The sequence below is a fragment of the Cavia porcellus genome, unplaced genomic scaffold, assembly GCF_034190915.1.
Source record: "Cavia porcellus strain 051 isolate PalLab524CR breed Dunkin Hartley unplaced genomic scaffold, mCavPor4.1 scaffold_19, whole genome shotgun sequence".
Classification (NCBI taxonomy): Eukaryota; Metazoa; Chordata; class Mammalia; order Rodentia; family Caviidae; genus Cavia; species Cavia porcellus.
In genome coordinates, this window is record NW_026947502.1 from 54,148,590 (window position 1) to 54,168,711 (window position 20,122).

A 20,122-nucleotide genomic window follows, 5' to 3' on the forward strand; every position below is an offset into this window, starting at 1 on the left:
CAAAGGCCACCACCGGGGTCAGAGCCTGAATCCTACTATCCTACCCATACCACTCCTATGCTAGCCTGTCCTGAAAACTCCTGGCATTGGGCAAAAAAGAGAAAGGAGCAGAGAGGTCGGCAGTGAGCAAGGTAGTGAGAAGTGGGGAAATGCCAGGAGACCACAAGTCCTCCTCTGGTGCACCACACAGAGGCCACGGAGCTTTCCCGGTATCCCGGTTCCAGAAAGGTCCCCCTCGAGGCTAAGGCTAAGGTGACTAAGTCTCACCCCTTCCACCTCTGGGTGCAGGGGCGCCTGGCCGGCCCGGGGGTGTCGTGGCCCCGCGCCCCCGCCTGCGAGCCGGCGGGCCAAGAGTTAACGCGGCGCGAGCTCCAGGCGCAGAGCCGCCGCCGCCGCCGCCGCCGGGCCGGGAATGCTTAGTCAGGATTCCGATTTCCTGCCGAAGTGTTTGGATTTCCTGAAACCCGCGCCCCGCGAGCCGAGCGGGAGCGTGCGAGCCGCCCGCGTCGCCGGCCTCCTCCCCCTCGGCACATGGTCGCCCGCCCCTTCCTGCGCTGCGCTCAGCTCCCGCGCCTCGCCTGGCCTCGCCGCCGCCGCGGGCGGGCTCTCTGCGCTCGGGCACCCGGCCCGCGCCGCCGCCCGCCGCCGCCGCCGCCGCCCGCCCCGGCCACAGTCCGGTTCCGACCCGAGCGCCCGCCGCCCGGCCGAGCCCGCGATGGAATAATGCCCAGCGGCCCGCCGGTCCCGGTGAGTTGCGAGGCGCCGGGCCGGGCAGGCGGGGTCGTCCGCGGTCGTCGGCCCCCGCTCGCCCCACTCCAGCCCCCGGCGCGCGGAGGTCTGGCCGGTCCCTTCTGCTGGGGCCGCGTCTCCGCGGGCGGGCGCCTGTCCGGGGCGGGGAGCGTGCGGGGCGCGCGGCCCGTGCTGCGGAGCCCGCGAGGCCGCCGAGGGGACCCCGCGCCCCCAGCTCCCAGGGGGCCTGGAGAGCGCGCTCGGCGGCCCGCGCCCTGCAGAGGCGCCGAGGTGCGTGGGGGGGCGCCCCGGGGGCGCAGCGTCCCCTCCCGCAAAGCCCGGGACTGCGCGATGGGCGCCTACCAGGCGCGGAGCGAGGGCGCGGGCCTCGGCATTGTCTCCACGGCGTGGCCGGGAAAGTTCCCCGCCGCCGCGGCCCGGCTCCAGCCCGCTCGGGGCGCCCCCCCGCCAGGCCGAGGCCACTTGTTTAAAGCAGAGGAGACACAGGAGGGGGTGAGGATTCCCAGGAGGAGCTCGGCGTCTGCTTCGGGGACGACCAGTCAGATGGGTTGGTTTTTCTTTTCCTGCTTGTGCCATTTTGGGACCTGCTGCGATTTCTTTTAAATACGAAGTTTAAAAGAAAAAAGAAGCTTGCTGGTGTCCGGATTTCTGAGGTTTATACCTCCCGAGAGTTGACACCGAGCACTCCTAACGCGGCTTCCCTTAATAATTTATCTTTCCACTGGCGCAGGGGGGTGGAGAGCCAACTCCAGACCATCCCTAACTTCACCTCACTTTACCCATCCCTATCGGGGAGGGCCTGACGGCTTTCCTTCACTTTGCTCTCTCTCTACTCTTGATGACAGCAGATGCAGATTGCTGAGTAATGTTTTGGGACTGTAAAACATCTGATTCAGTTTTTAGGCCGGTTTTTATCTCACTTGCAGCCTTCTCCCCACAGTCTTTGTTTGGCAGTGGGGAGCCACAGGATCGCACTAGCAAGATGCACAGCTTTTAGAATCATCCAAGCAACAGTTTAGAAAGAAAAAAAGATCTCTCGGGGGAACTGCTGTTTCAAGCCCTTCTTGTCCCATCGGTGAGGTCCAGAGCACCAGACTTGGCCAAAACATGGCCAGCTGGGGGAAGCGCCAGGACTAGTTTCCAAATCTTCAAGCTCTGGGACCATTACTCCTTTGACTGTGTCAGACTCTGGTCTGCCAGGCATGCACCAGATGATTCGGAAATGTGTCTTCCTGCATTCTAACCTTCACGGCATTCATGCCTCCTCTTGTTTTGTTTGATCTGTTATTGCTGCTATGTCTAAGGTATGCTGTTATCTCAAACTACATACTTGGAGAGAAGGAGTTAAAAAGATTACCCAGCCCCTGCTAGTCAGACACCAAATAGGTTTGGGGTTCTGCTGTCAAGTGGGTTTTAAATATTAAAGGGGTTCCATATTATGTGGAGGAGTTACTTTTTTCTATCCCATTCTTGTGTGAAAAATAGAAACTTCCAAGCCCAAAAAGGGCAGTATCTTAGTACATCCTGTGCTGTGCGATGTTAGGTAGAATTGATTATCAGTGAGCTTTTCTGGTGAGCTAAGCAGAGGCCTCCCCGCTTCTCTTCATGAGCATTCTGAGTGACTGGTTTTTCATTTTTAGTATGTGATAATGTTGGAGAGAAATGTCTTTTTCGCAAACTTGCCATTTGGTGAAGGAAATTGAAAGTCTCTACACCCCCCAACCCTCCCCAGCCACAGTGAGCCAGATTTTTAAAATTAGCTGTGAGCTTTACAGTGCGTGAATGGAGCCCTCCCTTGAGAAGACTAACTCCCTGCTGGCTTCTCCTAGAGGAGAGAAGGGAGCCCGAGTCACCTGGAGCAGTGCTGTTCCTGTGCTTTCCCCAGAGTCCTCAGTTGTATTTGACTGGATCCTACTGCCCCCTTCTATTTTCCCCTTCCTATTTCATGTCACTTTTTTCTCTACTGCTTTTCACACCTGGGCTCAGGGACCTTTTCTAGGGGACTGTACAAATGATCCCCATATATGTAACACCAAGAGTCATGGTAACACTCGCTGTATGCCCTAGACTTGTTACTTCCTAAGAAGCCCCAGGGAAGAGAGGGAACCCCTTTGGGAGCATGGCCCAGAAAGGGCAGCACCCATCACATTGATTTGGAGTTAATTCATTCTTTCACACACCCAGTAAACATTTGCTGAGTGGCTCCACCGTGAGAGGTGCCAGTCATACAAAGATGAATAGGCCTTCTATTTCCAGGCTCATCTTTCAATGTCAGCCACACGCTTCTGTATTTAATTGATCAACTCAGCAGCAGTATATTGAGCATCTGCTCCATGCTATGCCATGGGTGAAGTCTTGACATGTAGTGATGAACAGGGCAGCTTGACCCCAACCCCCTGGACTTTGTGTTCCACTGGAGGAGGGGATAGACAGCTAGGAAGACACGGATAAATTCTGACAGATGGAAGGCTGTGGTGATACCTGTTATCAAGGAAACCAGCCAGAGTCCAGAGCAGAGCATCAGGATACAATGTTGGCTCTAGGTTTTCCAGGGAAAGCTTGATCCAAGATTGGAAAGTGGAGAAGAAATCAGGTACAGATCTAGGGGGAAGGAACAGCATTCTTGGCAAAGGATGGGAGTATACAAAATTCTCTATACATAGGAGAGCTCCATGTGTTCCAGGGTCAGGAGGCCAGAGAGTAAAGAGCCATGAAGAGAGTGGCAGAGGGTGAGGCTGGAGAGGGCACTAGAGACCAGCTCACAGATAGGAGATTTCCCTACCACTACCGCCCAGTGCAAAGGCTGCCTTGGTGAGTTTAAGCTCAGTTGTGGGATCGGATCTGGATTTGGGAGGCGGAGTTGCTGGCAATCAAACTAAGTTTCATGTATCCTAGGCAAGTGCCCCACCACTGAGCCACATTCCCCGCCTGTTGACTGACAGTTGTAAGACATTGCTTTATGGAGAGTGGGTCATAGAGAGCTCAGCAGAAGCAGGGAGCACTCTCCTAAGAGGCCAGTGTGGTTTCATCTCAAGAGACAAGAGAGGCCAAGAGGAGGAGCACGTTCATGGGAAAGGCAGGCTGTGCACTGGCCATGTGGAGGCTGCAGTGCCCGGGTGGCCTCTGCCTGCAGATTTCAGGCAGGTACAAGCGCATGAGCCTCTGAACCTCAAAGGAAATAAAGTACTGGAGACTCTGTCCTCTGTGGAAGCTGAGCCTGAGAGCACTTGCTAGCACAAGTTCCACTGTGTGGCTTTTCCGAGTGTCTGCTTGTTTCCCTTGCCTGACATATTCTTCCTCGCTTGCTGGCAGATGCTCCCTCGTCTTTTAAAATAGGTCTGTGCTTTTATGTCCTGGCAGGTGCTTCTCACTTCCGGCCCCTCTCTCTGATCCTCTCTTGGTATTAGTAGGAATTCCCTTTTCTTTTAGTATTTTGTACTACCACATGGTACTCAAAGAAATTGTAAACTTATCAGATGTTAGCTGGTATTTTTATTGATTGGGGTGATATGCATGGCAATAAATGACATTCTTTTAAGAGAAATATGATTGTGTATTTGTGTCCTATATAGCTGCAGTTACAAATTACTATAAACTTAGTGGCTTACCATAAATTTACACTTTTTATAGTTGTTTTTCAGTTCTGGAGATCTGAAATAGGCATCACTGGTCTAAAATCAAGTGTTGACAGGTAGCATTCCTTCTGGGAGCTCCAGGGAGAATCTGTTTCCTTGTCTGTTCCAGCTTTAGAGGAACAACAGCTTGTCTCAGCTTGTAGTACTCAGAGCCAGCAGGGCCAGCCTTTGTCCCTCTCATATGTCACCTTGGGGTCCTCTGGCTTCCTCTACTAGCTTGAAGTGATTGTATGGGGCCTTGTGCACAACCATGGCTAGTCTGCCTCTTTTAGATCAACTGATTAGCAACCTCAATTCCATCCTAACTTGCCTTTGTCGCTACCTGAACAGTTTGGCAGGCACTGGGGGTTAGGGTGTGAACCTCCTTGGGGCTGGTAAGGAGGATGCATGCGGGGGCACTGGGAGAGATTCCTACTCCAATGGGGAAGGGCAGGTCAGGGACCGCTTCCTGCAGTACAGTGAGGTGTGAGTGGGAGCAGTCAGCTGTTGAATGACTTTGGGTTTCCAAGTATTATTCTGTCACTGGAGCACTTCTCTCTGGCAGGTCCTCTGTGAGGTGGTGGCACTGAGGATCCACTTCCCAGCTTTCTTCAGGCAGCAGGCATGATTATTCGTTCATTCGATCATTCAGGACACAGAGCTCTTCTCAGCCTACCTGAGGAGTAAATTAAACTTCCCAAGGTGCAAGTCCACCACAGGGCTCCCCTCGGCTCACTTCCTCTCCCACTCTCCCAGAAAGAGACGGCAGATGAGGGGCGGGCCTCACATTTAAAGTCAGCTTATGGTCCATTTCCTGGGATGGCGGGTGTGAAGCCAAACACTTGGGGTTTTATAAAAATAACTAAAATCTTGGTTCTGAAGCCACAGTATTATTCCTAACCTAAATCAGCCCTGATCCCAAATCAGGCCATTGGCCAAGAGGGAAGTTAGGGGGCTGTATGATATTCCATAGAGACAAATCTGTCTGAATCCTTAAGGAAAAAATAGAACTGAGGGCCTGGCCAGGCCTTCTGGTGGCATAAGTTTGGGCATCTCCATCGCCGGGCAGTAAGGGAATCAACATGATGTATTGTGTAGCCACGTTGCTGGCGGGGGCGGGAGGAGTAATTAAGACCAGATTCTAAGGTCTCTAAGTTATTTAGAGAAAATGGGCTCCTGTCCCAGACACTCCCAGGAAACACAGTTCCTTGAGACCTCAGGAGAATCACGGTGGTGCTGTTGGCCACCACCTTGCTGGGCTGTAGAGAGACAGAGAGGCCTTTTGCTGCAAAGGGTGCCCCTGCCAGCTCCTGCAGTTCCTGTCCCTTGGAAATGCCAGGCCCTGAGCTGATCTTGTCATATTTCTGGCGTTTCCTCTTCCACTACCGCCCTAAGTCAGGAAGCACAAAGGCACACAGAGTTAGAAAAACAGAAGAATAAGCCTAGGTGGCGTCCACTGAGGGGCCCCCGTGGGACTGTGGTTTGGGATAAAGAAGAACACCCGTCAGTACTCACCCCGATGGGGGAGAGTTCCACAGAACTGGGCAGGGCGTGGATCTTCTGTGGGCTGGACGGGAAGCAGGCAGCAGACAGTGCTGGGGACACTTGTGCTTCCCTTTCCAAAACAGAGCGTGAAGTTCTGGTCACAGCTTTTGCCTTCTTAATCTCCATATGTGACGATACTGTGTGCCTACTTTGTGGTAGGTTTCTGGGGCAGGGGTGGTGGTTGGTACTGAGGAGTGAACCTGGCACTTTTGCCCTGAGCTACTTTTATGTGGAAACGAGTTTTTCCTAAGTCCCTGAGTTGCCCAGGTGGAGCCTGAACTGGGATCCTCCTTCCTCAGCCTCCCAGGGTGCTGAGACTACAGGCTTGTGCCACTGGGCCTGGCTTTCTTTGTAGTTTTAATTTTCTTCTAGCAGAAATGTGTGAAAGGAGCTCAGCCTTTGTTGGTTGCTTCCATTCTGTGAACTCGATGGAAATGGGGTGGCTATGGGGATCCAGAGGGCTCAGCCTGCGCTGCTCCCCCAGCTTTGTTTTTCTTCTGAGCTGACCAGGCTGACTAGTGGACATGATGCGGGGAGAGCACCTGGTGTGAGGATGCCCAGCGTGGCAGCTGTCACTGTGGCAGCGGTACACGTACACCTGTTTGTTCTTTCGGTTTTGTCTCCTGTACGACAGAGCATCTTGAAGGGGGCTGGGGTGGGGCTGGGACTCGGGGATTCCTCCCTATCCCTCACACCTGGCTGGGCAGGTGGTGGGCACTGAGGGCACAGCTGGGTCAGGGACACCAGCTTGTGTCTCAGTTGTGTTACCGCGTTTGTTGTCTCCTGTCACTGAGTTTTTCATTTTAATGGCAATAACCTTTATTTCTGGTTTTTTGGTTCTCTTTCAAATCATCCCAGCATTTTATCCTTGGGTCCTGTTCTGTCCTTAGGGTCTCTCATCCGTATTTTATATCTTTGGTTAAAATGTACTGGTATCAGGTTGCCCTGCACTGTTCATTGTAGAGAAGTCATTTCTCCCATTTTTGGAATCCTTTGGTTGAGGGCATGGGGTTCATGCCCCATGAGGGTCCTTGTTTACCTGGCTAGCATTACCTACACACCCAGAGCTACACTAAACCCATCAGGGGACTAATCCAACAGCACACACCCACGATCTGCCACCCCCCAGAGCCTCTGAGCACGTAAGGCTTTGGGGGAACGTCTAGATATAAGCCATAACAATGGGCAGCAACGTAGAATCAGCCAGTTTAATCCATTCAGTCTTTAGAGATCAGGAAGAGAAAGGACATTCATAAACATGTGAAGTTGCCATTTTAGGAAAAAAGAACCAGTATCTCTGTGAGAACATCAGCAATACACACTGAATTCAGATAGCAAGCACTAACTGAACCAGTTCTGTCCATCTGCTGAAGCTGCAGGCTCAGGGAGTTGCATCTTTGTAACCCCTTCCATCCAGCATCCTGCATAGTACAGAGAGGACAATAAGGGTTTTCAGAGGAAGGGTAGAAAGCATGAGGGAGGGAAGGAAATCTTTGTGGTTGAAAGAAACACATACTGATACAGAAGACATGGATAATGAAAAATAGCATGGACTTGAGACCCAGAAGTTCTGAGTTCTAGTCCAAAGAATGATAGATACTGACTGCTTCTGTGACCTTGGTTAAGTAGCAGCAGCCTCTTACCCTTTCTGACCTTCATCCCTCGCCTGCCCAAAGGGATCATTTTCTTGCCTGACAGTGATAAGATGGTCAGCATGGAAGAGCGGGAACTCGGGAGGAAAAGGCGTGCTGTTGTCTGGAAGAGTCTTCCAGCTCCCCCAGGCCTTGCCCGGTCACTACGCTGGGGTGTGGATTTTCAGGGAAAGGACTGTAAGCCTCTGGGGGCCTCAAGCTCCTTTCAGCAGGATCAGTAGTTGTGTGCTGAGGAGCTGAGATGGCTCCTGGCTCCTGGGATGCTTTTTCCCATGGAAGTTCCTCCAGATCCCTGTAAAAGAGCCCCAAGCTGCCGAGGGCACCATTGTCGGGTGAAATGTGTGCATTTCCTGTCTTTGTAGTCCTTGACCTGCGCTCTGAGACTGCTCCCCTGGACAATGACTTTGCTGGCGTCTCTCTGTCCTTTAGTTGAGTTCCTCCTGCTTAATGCGATTGGAGGATGGACAGCAGGAGCATCTGTCTCGATCTTATGAGAAGACCTCGGGGCTTGGAGTTAGTGGTGGTTGCCGATGTGTGCTGTGGGTCAGCAGGTTTCAAGCGCTGCTCCAAAAAGGACCTCAGTGAACTCATGAAATCCTCGTATAACTCTGTGAAATAAGAGTGATTTTTATCCCTTTTTAAACAGGAGGAAACTGAGATTTAGTGTAACCAGCAGTGTCACACGGCTAATAAACTGCAGGATTTTCAGCAATATCCACTTTCATGATATGAAAGTATCAGTATTGCCTCTAAAAACTTGAATTTTAATCTTGTGCCCTAATTCCTCATGTGGCTATGGGAAAGTCTATCTTTATCTTTTCTCTTAGTGGCCCTGAGCTTTGGTTTCTCTTCTGTAAATAGTAAAAAAAATAAAAAAATAAATAAAAAATAAAAACACAAGAAAACAAAAAACTCACTTTTTAAAAAAGTTATCAAATACAGCAATATATAAGGAAAGTGGCTAAGTGAATGTGACTGTACAAAACAAAAACAAGTGTGTTCCAGAATGAGATCAGAGTTGTTATTTGTGTGATTAATACGGAGAAGAAGCACGAGAGAGCAAATTCAGTTTCATAGCACACACTTGTCCTGTGTGTCCTGTTGCATGCCAGGCCCTTAGGAGAGGAAGTTAAAATATCAGAATCCATGTGTTTGAGTACCTTGCAGCTGGTGTTCAGGAGAAGGGAAAAGTGTGTATCTCTTCCAATTTCAGATTGATGTCGATCCACTTCATAGGAGACTTGCAAGGGGCAGCCCGGAGTTTGCAGGGAGGAGGAACATCTCCAAGCAGAGTGTGTGGGTGGAGAAAGCTTTGCCAAGAGGCCTTGTCTACCTCAGGGTAGGATTCCGCTAAGTGATCTGTGGGGAGGCTGCTCACGCATCCAAGGGCTGGACCATCTTCCTTGTGCTAGGAACGTGCTGGTTGTTTGTGGTGAGGACTAACAAAAACATTTGCTCAAAGAAAAAGCCACAATTCCTCTTTGAAATAGAATGGCATTTGGGGATTCTCTCTAAGATACAGTCATCCCTGCTATTTCCTGTCCCCCACTATCACAGAACTCCTGATCTAGAAAAGCAAACAGCATCGTTTATAGACCTTCCCGTAATAGCTGTTAGTAAGCTTCCTCTGCTAGGACATTGCTTCCTCAGACCTAAAATAGAACAGCAGAAGGGTGGAGGTATGGGGTAGTTGCAGAGTGCACTCTGCTGTGGTTTGGATATGGTTTGTGTCCCCTCAGAGGCTGTGCACTGGAAGCGTGGTCCCTAGGGTGACACTTGGGAGATGGGGGGGGATCCCTCAGTCACTGGGTGCTGCTCTTGGGAGCTAGTGCTGAGACCCTTTGAGTTCTTGGGGCTGTTATTAAGAAGGTAGCGTGGCCGCACCCAGTTCTGTCTGCTTCCTGGATTAAGGCGACTGCCTGTTCTGGCGTGTGTTCTGCCTTTGCCACTTGGACAAAACCAATGCAGGCATCACAAACGTCCCAAACTGTGAGCATAAATAGCCCATGGCAGGTGCCTCATTGTAGTGATGAGAGCTAATTAATCCCCATTTCAAGGAGAGGCAAGTAAAGGACCAGGCACAGCAGACACCTGCGGACAAAACTTGAATCTTCAAAACTGTCTCCCTCAATAGGGACCTTTCAGGATGGTCAGTCAAGTCCCAGGGGAGGTCATTGTGATCCCGTTCCTGTTCCTCTCAGCAGTGACTGGTTTAGGCACGAGCACATGAAACATTCTAGCCAATGAAATATGAAGGGAAACTGCAGGGTGTGGGGTGGGGCAAAGACTTTTCTCCTTCTGAAAAAGAGACATTTAAGAAGAAACTTACATTTCTCTGCTGTGGGACACACCAGAGTTGTTGTGAGATACCTTGAACTATAGCAAGCCACGCTGGGACAATGAGTGGACTTAGCTCAGGGAGAACTTGTGGAGGATATCAGAGCAGAGAGTTGGAAGGATTAAAACACTGGATATTGTGTCCTTATTATGAGCTGGGCTTTCTTTCTGTGGCTGAAAGAACATCTTAATACTCGAGAGAGAGGTGACTTTACATGTCACTTAGATGCTTCTGGGTCTGCTGTAAACCTCCCCCATTTAACATGCACTGTAGTCCATCGCCCTGTTTGACACTCTCCACCAAAATCTATACTTGTTTGTCATCCCTGTCCTGCTATTCATTCCATTTGTTTGCTTTCCCTCTCTTCACTTGACCCAAATGCAGCTTATTCTAGAGCCCATCTCAGGTGCATGCAGAAGCTTTTCCTGATCCTTCCAGCGCAAGTAACGGTTTCCTCCTGTGAGTACCTGAAACATCTGTTGTCCCTTCTCTTTCTCCGCCTCTCTTTATTAGGTGCCTGCTGAGTGCAGTTTGGATTGTACACTGGCACCATCAATGTTGTCCTGCGACCTTCCGTATAAGTAAGGGACAGACATGCACGGATAGTGTGTGGGTTATCATACACAGGCTTCTAAAGTGATGTGGGTGCTTATGAAGAGGCCCCTGTGGCCACCTTGCAGGGAGGGTCAAAGAAGTGTTGCTACAGGGTATGTGTGATCCTTGGTTGAATCTTAAACTCACACACAGGAATTAGCCAGGAAAGAACCCAAGGAGGGTAGGCAATCTAGGGGTAGGGAATGGCCACGCCAGCATGTGGGTGGTAGAGACAGATGGTGTGCGCTGGGAATTATGGGTCACTCAGCACGGCTGGAACCTAATGTTCGGCTGCACTGAGGCTGGAGGTAAAGGGAAGAGCCACTGCCTGAGGTTTGAGCTGCATCTTGAAGCCACAAAGGAGCCACTGTAAGCTTCAGGAAGGAGTCGTATGACGGTTGTCCTTTGGAAAGGCCCTGGCAGCATGGGACGGACTGGAGTGGGTGAAAGCAGGAACTGGAAGCATGAAGATGGTTTAGGATGCCCTGGTGGGATTGGGAGGGAAGATGGAGAGGGAAGTGGTATGGGCAGCTCTTCGGTTCCTGTTCAATAGTGACAGGAAATGGAGCTGTAAAATGGATTTCCTGGGTCCGTGCTTCCTACGTCTGAACCTTGAGAAGACAGAGGACATTCTTTATGCCTGGCACTCCTTTCCTTTCTTTGTTCTTCTCTCGGACCCACCCAGTGCTGAGTAACTACCCAGCCTCTCAGCCAGCCCCTCTGCCCACTCCACAGTCCCTGCCCACGCGCTGTGGGATTCCTCTGAGTCATCCATTCTCTCCCTAAATCATCCATTCCAATCTGAAGTTCCTCTTCCAATCTGCTGCCAGGGGAGGTGCCTTGAAACTTCAGATTGGGTCAGCATCCTGTGTCACAGCTTGAGTCTCCATCTTCACACCTGCGCAGCCAGGGGAGGAGGACGCAGCTGCAGTGAGCCCTGGCTCTCTGCTCACATGCTGAGTGCCCCTGGACAAGTCACCTAAATTGCTGAGCCTCCGTTTATCCTGTGGTCAAGTAAGAATGAGTGGCCTTAATGAATGGCCTTGCTGAGATGTGGCTGTGAGAAAATGCAATGAATTGTTTCTGTCTCTCTGTCTCTGTCTTTCTCTCTCACACACACCGTCTTGATGAGTCCTTAATGTCCACCTAGCAAAGTGTTCACCTTGTGTCAGACCAGAGGAATAGTCATTTTTGATTAATGAATTATTCCTTCTTTCCTTTTCAGCTTGGACTGACCATCTGTGGTGTCTCTGTGCCTGTGTGATACAAGGGCTTGAACCCAAGGACTTTGCACTGAGCCAAATACCTTGCCCCATCCCATTTTTATTTGAAGACAGGGTCTTGCTCAGTTGCCTAGGCTGGCGTTAAACTTGCGATCCTCCTGTCTCAGCCTCCTGAACTGCTCAAATTAGGCATGTGTACTACTGTACCTGAGAATAATTTTTTTTCCTTAAATTTGAAGAACTCTTTCAAGTTATCTATGAGGATCAAAAAGAGTTGGGCCCTGGTACTGGGGAATTCATGTGGAGAAGGAAATAGAAGTTAGACTTGTGCTCAGACATCCTGGCTTGAAGCCCGGTGCTCTTCCTTCTGGCCACTGTGTAACTTCTTTGGCCATCACAAGTCACCTGCTGGTGCAGGAGGGCCAGGTTCTGGGATGCACCCTTCTGAGGCAGGGTGGGGCCCAGAAGACAGAATAACAGATTTGGGACTTGGTGTAAGGAGGCTGCATAGATTAGTCAGTAAAATATTCATGTGGTACTCTTCAAAATTCATTTTTCTGAAAGAATCTCAATGGATATAACATGGGAATGTGTGGGGTGTTTCCTTCCTGGAACAAGTTGAGAGTTGGCTGGGGTAAGCTGAGTTCAGTGGTGATATTTTAAACTTCCAGCTTGAAGAAAGTAACAGCATTAGGCATTTTCAGATGGTAATCGTGAGGACCCTGGAACAGAATCTGCAGAAAGTGATCACGTCATCCATAAGGAGGCTTCTTCCATGGTTGTAAACCTGTCTGTGAGGCCTCTTTGGGCATTTTATTGGCTCTTTGCTGACCTTGGGCAAGTTCTGAGCTTTCTTGAGCCTCAGTTTTATCACCTGTCAAATGGACGGGATGGAGTCCTCTGCTCTTAGGGCTGTGGTGGCCAGAGCTCCACCAGGTGACATATGGAGAGCAGCAGTAGGGGTGCCTGACCCATGGGGAACCAGGGGAAGTGGAAACCTTAGCTGTCTGGTATGGTGGAATGATGTAATGGGTTGGATTATGTCCCCCTGAAACGTATCTTGAAGTCCCATTCCCAGGACCTCAGATTGTACTTACTTAAAAATCAGTGTTCTCCAGCAGAAATCAAGTTAAAATGAGCCCAGCAGCTAGACCCAAGTCTGGTTTGATCAGGTAATGGGGAGATTTGGACCCAGAGACTCTTACACAGAGAATGCAATATGAAGACATACAGAAGAGGGCTGTGTGGTGGGGGCGACACGTCTGCAAGCCAGGGTTGTTGGATTTACCCCAAGCTTGGAGGAGGCCAGAAAGGATTCTCCCCTAAAAGTACATGGCCCTGCCGGGATCTTGATTCAGAATTCTGGCCCCTGTTGGGAGCCACCTGCTTTTTGGTGCCATGTTTTGGCAGCCCTAGGAAACTGAGACGCCGCTGCAGCAGTGATGGTAGTAATGAGTTGGCATCTGGCTGAAATGCTGGCCCAGAGGATGGTTACACGCGTGATTGGAGCTAGGCTTATGGCTTGAATTTAGCTAACACTGGCATGGATGTCCCTTCTAGTCACTTCTGTCCTCTAGGGACTTCTTGGCATCCTTGTAGGAGCAGGAGATTAGAAGTTTGGGCAGCCAGTCCAGGAGGTGAGGACACTCAAGCAGCCGCTTCTCCAAAGCCAGACAACTGTATTTACTGTGTGATTGTTGGAGAGGGATCCTCAGTCTTAAGAACTGGTGACCTCTGTGTAGACGAGGAGCTTTGCTTGGGATGAGAGCATATCGGCCCCGGCCTGGGACAGTCCCCGTTGCTGCTGTGGTGGTATAGGAAGTCAGGTGCCAGGGGCTTGGGATGCAGAGATGCTTTGGGCCTAGAGAAGTGAGCAGGGGCAAACCTGAGAAGGAGCCTGGTCTTGGTCCTGCCACCTGGAAGATGAGATCGGTGGCTTTGTGCTTTAGAAACAACGTTGCCTCAGGCACACTGCCTCCATGTCATAGGTTTCTGCTGGACCGCCCTGTATGGTGCATTGAGAGGAAACCCGAGCCAGTTTTAAAGGCCTGAGAAAGAAAATAGAGAAGCACCAACCTTTGCATGTCTCAGGACAGCGTGGTGTGGTGAAAAGACCGTTTGTGAACTTGGTCCTACCCTGTCCTGGGCAGGACTCTGGGTCTGTCTTTTGCTTTGTGACCTGGGTGGCTTCCTTTCTCAGACCCTCAGGTTCGCTGTGTTCTACCCACACTGCTTATGTCCTCTAGAGAGCACTATGGAGATGTAAATGACATCTGATAGGACAGCTGTGTGGTCATTCTCAGTGTTGTGCAAACATAGGACTCTGGACGAAGGCCTGTCAAGGCCTGTGAAACCCACTTATCAGATCCAGGAGGCAAATGGGAATAGAAAAGCCCTGCACCACACAGCAGCGACACATTCTGAGGCTCGGGAGACTGGGCACTTGGAGGGTGGTGCAGTGCTGGGTTTCTGGAAGGCTTGGTGACTCTTACTGGAGAGATACCTCTCTAGTCCCCAATAGAATAGAAAATGTAGGTGAAAAAGCAGAAAAGCAGAGCTCTCTCTTCTGGATGGTGTAGCAAGGGTCACTAGGCTGGGTAGCCAGCTGAGCAGGGTCCAGCCAGTGTCCGTTCCCCACCTCCCTCCACCTCTGTCTCCCCCATGCTTCCTTCTCCACCACACCAGCCAGAATCCTCAGTGATCTGAGTTCCAGCTGCATAGTGCTTCATCCCAGGGGGTGAGCAACACCTGAGAACTTAAGGGAGAAAAATCCCTGTCCTCATGGAGCTCACATCCAACTGGAGAGAAGCAGACCCAAATACTAAATGGATGGTACCTGTGAGGGTAAAAAGTGCTTATATAGAAAAATTCATTAGGAAAGAAGGCTGGGGAGGCTGGAGGGGTATGCAGGGTGACACTTCAGAAGAGACCCAGAGGAGCTGAGGGACATGACAGTCTAGAGTAAGACATGTCTTGGACAGAGGGCTTTGCTACTGTAGAGGTCCTAGGGTAGCCCAGGTGTAGACCGTGGCATTGCAAGAATCTCAAGCGGGCCAGGGTGGCTGGTGGAGAGTGCATGCATGCTGCACTTATGGGGAAAAAGGTTGTGGGGTGGGTGTGGGGTGTGGAGTGCAGGTCCTTTGTTGGGCACTTTGGGGATTTTAGCTTTTGCTATAAATGAGAAAGGAAGCTGCTGGAGGGATTTGAGCAGAGGAGTGTTACCACCGTGGCTTGCTTTTCCTTTTTCTCTAAACCAGCATCTTGCTATGTGCTGTGTAGAGAATGGGTAGACAGGGGCAAGAGCAGACACAGGAGGATGGTTGGCAGGCTCTGCCAGTAATGCAGGCAAGAGGCCAAAGTGTGTTGGTTCAGAGTGGAAGCAGTGGAGGTGGTGGTGACGGACAAATTCTAAATGTCCTCTTCTTCCCTCCCTCCCTCAACTCACCCAGCTGCACCAGGTCTGCCTGGACCGTTCTGGGGAGATTGGGCAGACTTTGGAGATGGTATGTGTCAAGTCTGCTACTCTTGAGAGATGGGCTGTGTCTTCCTGGTGACTGACAGTGATGGCAGCCTCTCTTGATGCTGTTATGTGGCTGATGAGCCTGTCATTTCCTGACCTCTGAGATAGAATTTGGACCTTATCAAAACATCTGCATTGCTGATGTATTGTTATCCCTCTTTTCCTTCTGTTGGCCCTGAGCAGAAGGCTAGAGCTGTCCACTCTGGCCAAGTGCAGTGCTGTCACAGTGCCTACCACCTGCTGGGTGCTCAAGAAGCCTCCTGTGATGGATGGATGCACCTGATCCCTTTTATCACCTGCCGAGAGGGGCATGGGTTCCAACCAGTGTCTGTTCTGATCCCAGCATGTCACTAGGAAGTTGTTAAAAGCCCCAGCCTAAGAGCTACAAGGTGGCCCTTGGGGCTTTTGAAGAGAAGAGCAAATACAGAGAGGGTGACAGTCTGAGTCAGCCATGCTGAAGGGCTCTCGTGGCATGGAGTGCTCTTCGAGGCTCATCTACACAGCAGAGGCATGCAGATAACTCCCACAGAACAGCAGGCCATTGGCTGCTGAGATCCCAGGCTGGGAGTGGGTGAGTCAGTCTTCCTAGGCTGGGACACGCAGATGTAGCCTGCCAGTGTTTGCAAGAATCCTAGTCAGCTGGGCTTGGCTGCATCGACCAGAGCATGGACAGCTCAACACTGCTCAGCTAGTGTTTATTCACTTTTAAAATCACCTTAAGGCCTTTTATATTTTCTCTTATATTAATTTTTAAGTTATATTTTTGGTTACAAAAGATATAATTCACACACCATCCAGTTCACCCTTTTAATTGCAGAGCCCCGTGGGTTTTAGTAAACCCACACAGTTGTGCAACTGTCAGTGCACTTAGTTTGGAGCATTTTCATTCCAAAAGAAAGCCCTGTCCATGCCCGTGGGCAGTCACGGTCCTATCTCCCACGGTCCCTTCCCCTGGCCCTAGCCAACCATTAATTGACTTCCCGCACAATATTTTTTCTCCTCAAATGTGAGTATAATGCATGCTCGTGAGACACCATTCAGGAAGAAAGGTAAAAGAGGAAGAGAAGACCGGGGTCACCTGTAATTATCCAGCTACTGAAAGACACCCCCTTTTGTGTGTCTGTGTTGATAACTCGCAGATACTGGTTTCTGTGAACAGTGATGTCATCTTACATGTCCTTTTTAATAATTTTTTCACTTAATGTACTGGGGCTCTCCATGTGACTAAATGTAGATTTATATATAAATCTGTGTATTCTGATGGTAGTGACCATGCCATGGTTTAACCACTCACTTTGATGGATAGTCAGCTGGTTTCTAATTTTTCCCTCATGGTTTTGTCCAAACATTTACTTTTCACAAAATTTCCCAGGTAGGGGGCTATAGATTTAGCTCAGCGGCATAAGCGCCTGCCTTGCAAGCAGGCAGTCATGAGTTTGATCCCTGGTACCGATTTAAAAAAACAAAAATCCCCCAGGTAGAATTGCTGGCTCAAAGGGTGGCCACATTTTCCAGCATCACAAGTATTTTCAAAGTGCTACTAATAAACCAGTTTACACTTTCAAGACCAGTTTTTTTGTTCGTTTGTTTGTTTATTTTTTGGTACCGGGGCTCAAACTCACGACTGTGCACTTATAAGGCATGCACTTATGCTGCTGAGCTAAATCCCCAGACCCAAGACCAGGTTTTTTGAAAGTGCACATTTCTTCATATCATACCAGCTTTGGGCATTATCAATTATTTTAATCTTTGTAGAGCAAAGGAGCTAAAGATAAATTTATTTGCATTTTTATTTAATATATATTTTCTAGAAAGTGGTATGAATCCACTTTATATAATCATTGCAAGTTGGCCTAAACCATTAAGAGTTTCCATTAATGCTATTGTACTTTTACAAACTAGGTTTCTAGACTTCACCAATTCTGTAACATCAGGCTGCTTGTTTAAATTCTGAGGGCCTCAGTTTTCTCACCAGTAAAGTGGGAGAGGTAAACAGAGGGACAGCGAGCTTGTTTTCAGCTCTGTCTTTATTATTCCTTATTAAGAATAATGGAAAGAAGCAACTGTGAAGAGCTGCCTGCTGTCTTACTCAGGGTCACAGAGCTAACAGATGGCAGCTGGAATCTGTACACTTTCTGGGGCTCTTGGCCCCCTGCAGGATTTGCCAAGTTAACTAACGGCCAGCCACCAGCCCTCCTTCAGGGGTGGTACGAATCCCCTCCGAAAAACTGACGCATAGAAAACACCCTGTGGACACAGGCAAGGAGGAAGGAGAGAGAGAGGTGTTGATGTTTCTAAGGGCAATAGTGTGAGCCTGGAGGGAGGGAATTCAGAAGCTGGGGTGAGCGGAGGGCAGGCAAACACTTGTATGCAGAGTGCATCGCATTACAGTGATCCATGCACACCCATGTTTATGGCAGCGCAATCCATAATTATTGAATCTTGAGAGTGGCCTGTGTGCTCCTCAGCAGATGAACAGATGAAGAAAATGTGGTCTGTATGTGCAGTGGATTAGTACTCATCCGTAAGGAAGGATACATTCTATTCATGTTTAGGAAATAGATGATGTGGAGACCATAATGCTGAGTGAAGTAAGTCAGACACAGAAAGTGTGTCTAATATGAGGAACTTAAAATATAAATAATTTGATGAGCAAAATAAAAGTGAGATGATAGGAAATAGGAAGATAGACTTGTGGAAACGGGAAGATGATGTAGGGATAGGAGAAGAGGGGAGGGGTGGGAGGGCAAGAGAAATAAAAACTATGTAAGAAGTGATATGTAGATGGGCCAGTTCCCCAAGGGGAATGTCATTTCCTGAATCTTAACAATATACCAGTGAGTAAGTGAATGGATGAAGAAGCACAAGTCAGGGTGCAGGAGTCTGGAAGTACTGGTCCTTGGACCCTTGGATTGGGCTTTTTGGTCAAGGAACTAGAAAATCGAGCCTCATCTGAAAGGTGCTAGTTCTGGTGTTAGGGCTTCCCTACCTAGGCATACGGTTCCGTGCCCCTGAGCTGTCAAGTGTGCTGGAGATGATCTGGCTCCAGATTCCCCCTCAGCTTCATCTTTCCTCTCCCTGCATCTCTTCTTTTTGTTCCACCTCCCTCCTTCCCCATGTCAGGCCCTCACACCTGGGCTCAGGTTGGTCCCCCTGCCCTGAGCATTTGACATTGGTCTACTTGGGGATCCCCTTCTTCTGAACTAAGATGCCCCCTTTCTGCCTGGCCTGGTTCCCAGTATACCTCTCGCTGTCTGAGCTTTCCTCTGCCTTGTGTGAATTCTTAAGGCATCTGACACGTTCTGATGGCTTGTTTCACTTATGCCTCTGTCTCCCTCAACATTCTGTTATTATAGTTTCACTTGGAATCTACAGGATCTAGCCCAGGACCTCGCACCTAATAGGTATTCCATTGTAGGTTTGGGGGAACCAATTCATGAAACCTTATGCCATTTGGGTCAATAAACATTTCTATATAGAGACTAGTTAGTAATACAGTGATAACAGCTGCATTGACAAACAGCCCCCACAATGATTAATGTCTCAAACATGAGAGATGTTTTTTCTTTCATTCATGTAAAAGTCTAAAACGGGTATTCCTAATCCTTTGGAAGGCTTCCCCAGTGATGACATTCAGACTTAGGCCTCTTCTACTTTTTATTGCCTTGTTCTGCCTAGAACTTTGTCATTGCATCTCTGGGCAGGAGAAAAAAAATTGGAGGAAGCACCCACCTCTTAAAATCCTGGAGCTCTTAAGGGCTTGCATCTCCAGCCTGGTCCCTCACTAGAACTCTGACACTTGGTCACACCTAGCTGCAAAGGAGTCTGGGAAGTGTCTGGCTGTGTGCCCAGAAAGTTGGAACAGATTTGATAATCAGCTGATAGTCTCTGTCCAAGTGATGAGTGGACCTCAAAACCCTTTGTGTGCGGCTTGGGGAAGGAATGGAGATGTTTGGTTTGGAGAAGCAAAACAACTGGCAAGCGACATTTGCAATCAGGGCCATAGCTGCCAACCCCTGGTCCAGAGAGGGCTACTAAGTACCCCCAATTCCAGATACTGATTCTGTTTGTTGTGCACTCCGTGTGTGCAGAGCACTCTTTGGGGCAGGTGGCAGGTAGGAGCAAGGAGAGTGGGTAGTGGATTTAATCTCTGTGCTGTGTCTGTTCCTGGCCCCGGAATTTATGCTCTGTAAGGCTGCTGGTGGGAGCTGACATTTACCTGACACTTGCTGTGTGCCAAGACCTGTGCCAAGGACTTTAGAGCTTTGCTTTTAATCCTCAATTATCTCTGTCTCATTGATGAGTAAACTGAATCTCGGGGAAGCAATTTTCTGAGGTCGCACAGCTAAGGAAACAGAGCTGAGGTTTGGGCACTGGCAAGCTGGTGACAGTCTATCTGCTTAACTGCTCTGCTGTATTGAGCATCCTCAATGTGGTCTCGATACCAGTTCTATCCGTGAATGTCATGACTGCCATGGAGGGAGTCGTAACTCCAAGTCACCGTTCGTGCTTCTAAACACATGTTATACATTCTTCATAGTAGCAGCCCCAGTAACCCTAAACCAGCTCACTGAAGTTAGCATCACTAGCCTTGTTTTAAAAATGAGGAAGCTGAGACTTAGAGAAGGTGACCCTTGTCTGGGGTCACCCACAGGGAATGCTAAGTGGTATTGGCAAAGGAATAGCCGTGAGGCACAGTGACTGGCAAAGCTGCAGGTCCTTGAGTCAGCTGCAGGAGCAGTTGTCCACCTGAAAACTGGCACAACACTTTTACTGGAAATCGAACTCAGGACCTCTTCCTTGCCAGGCAGATGCTCTGCCGCTGAGCCGTATCCCCAGCCACACACAGCACCTTTGAATTAGTGTGATTCAGGGAATATTTCTTA

At 49.6% G+C, this 20,122-nt stretch overlaps 1 protein-coding gene across 7 annotated transcripts in view; it reads left to right on the plus strand.

The window, feature by feature from the left end:
* Positions 1-609: 609 nt before the first annotated feature.
* Positions 610-20,122, plus strand: part of Asap1 (ArfGAP with SH3 domain, ankyrin repeat and PH domain 1) — a 356,971-nt gene continuing 337,458 nt past the window's right edge. For 6 of the 7 annotated variants that reach the window (XM_063231067.1, XM_063231069.1, XM_063231068.1 and 3 more), the window contains exon 1: positions 610-747. The gene's annotated coding sequence lies outside the window, so the exon portion shown is untranslated. The remainder of the gene's footprint in view (positions 748-20,122) is intronic. The other variant, XM_063231070.1, reaches the window with a different exon arrangement.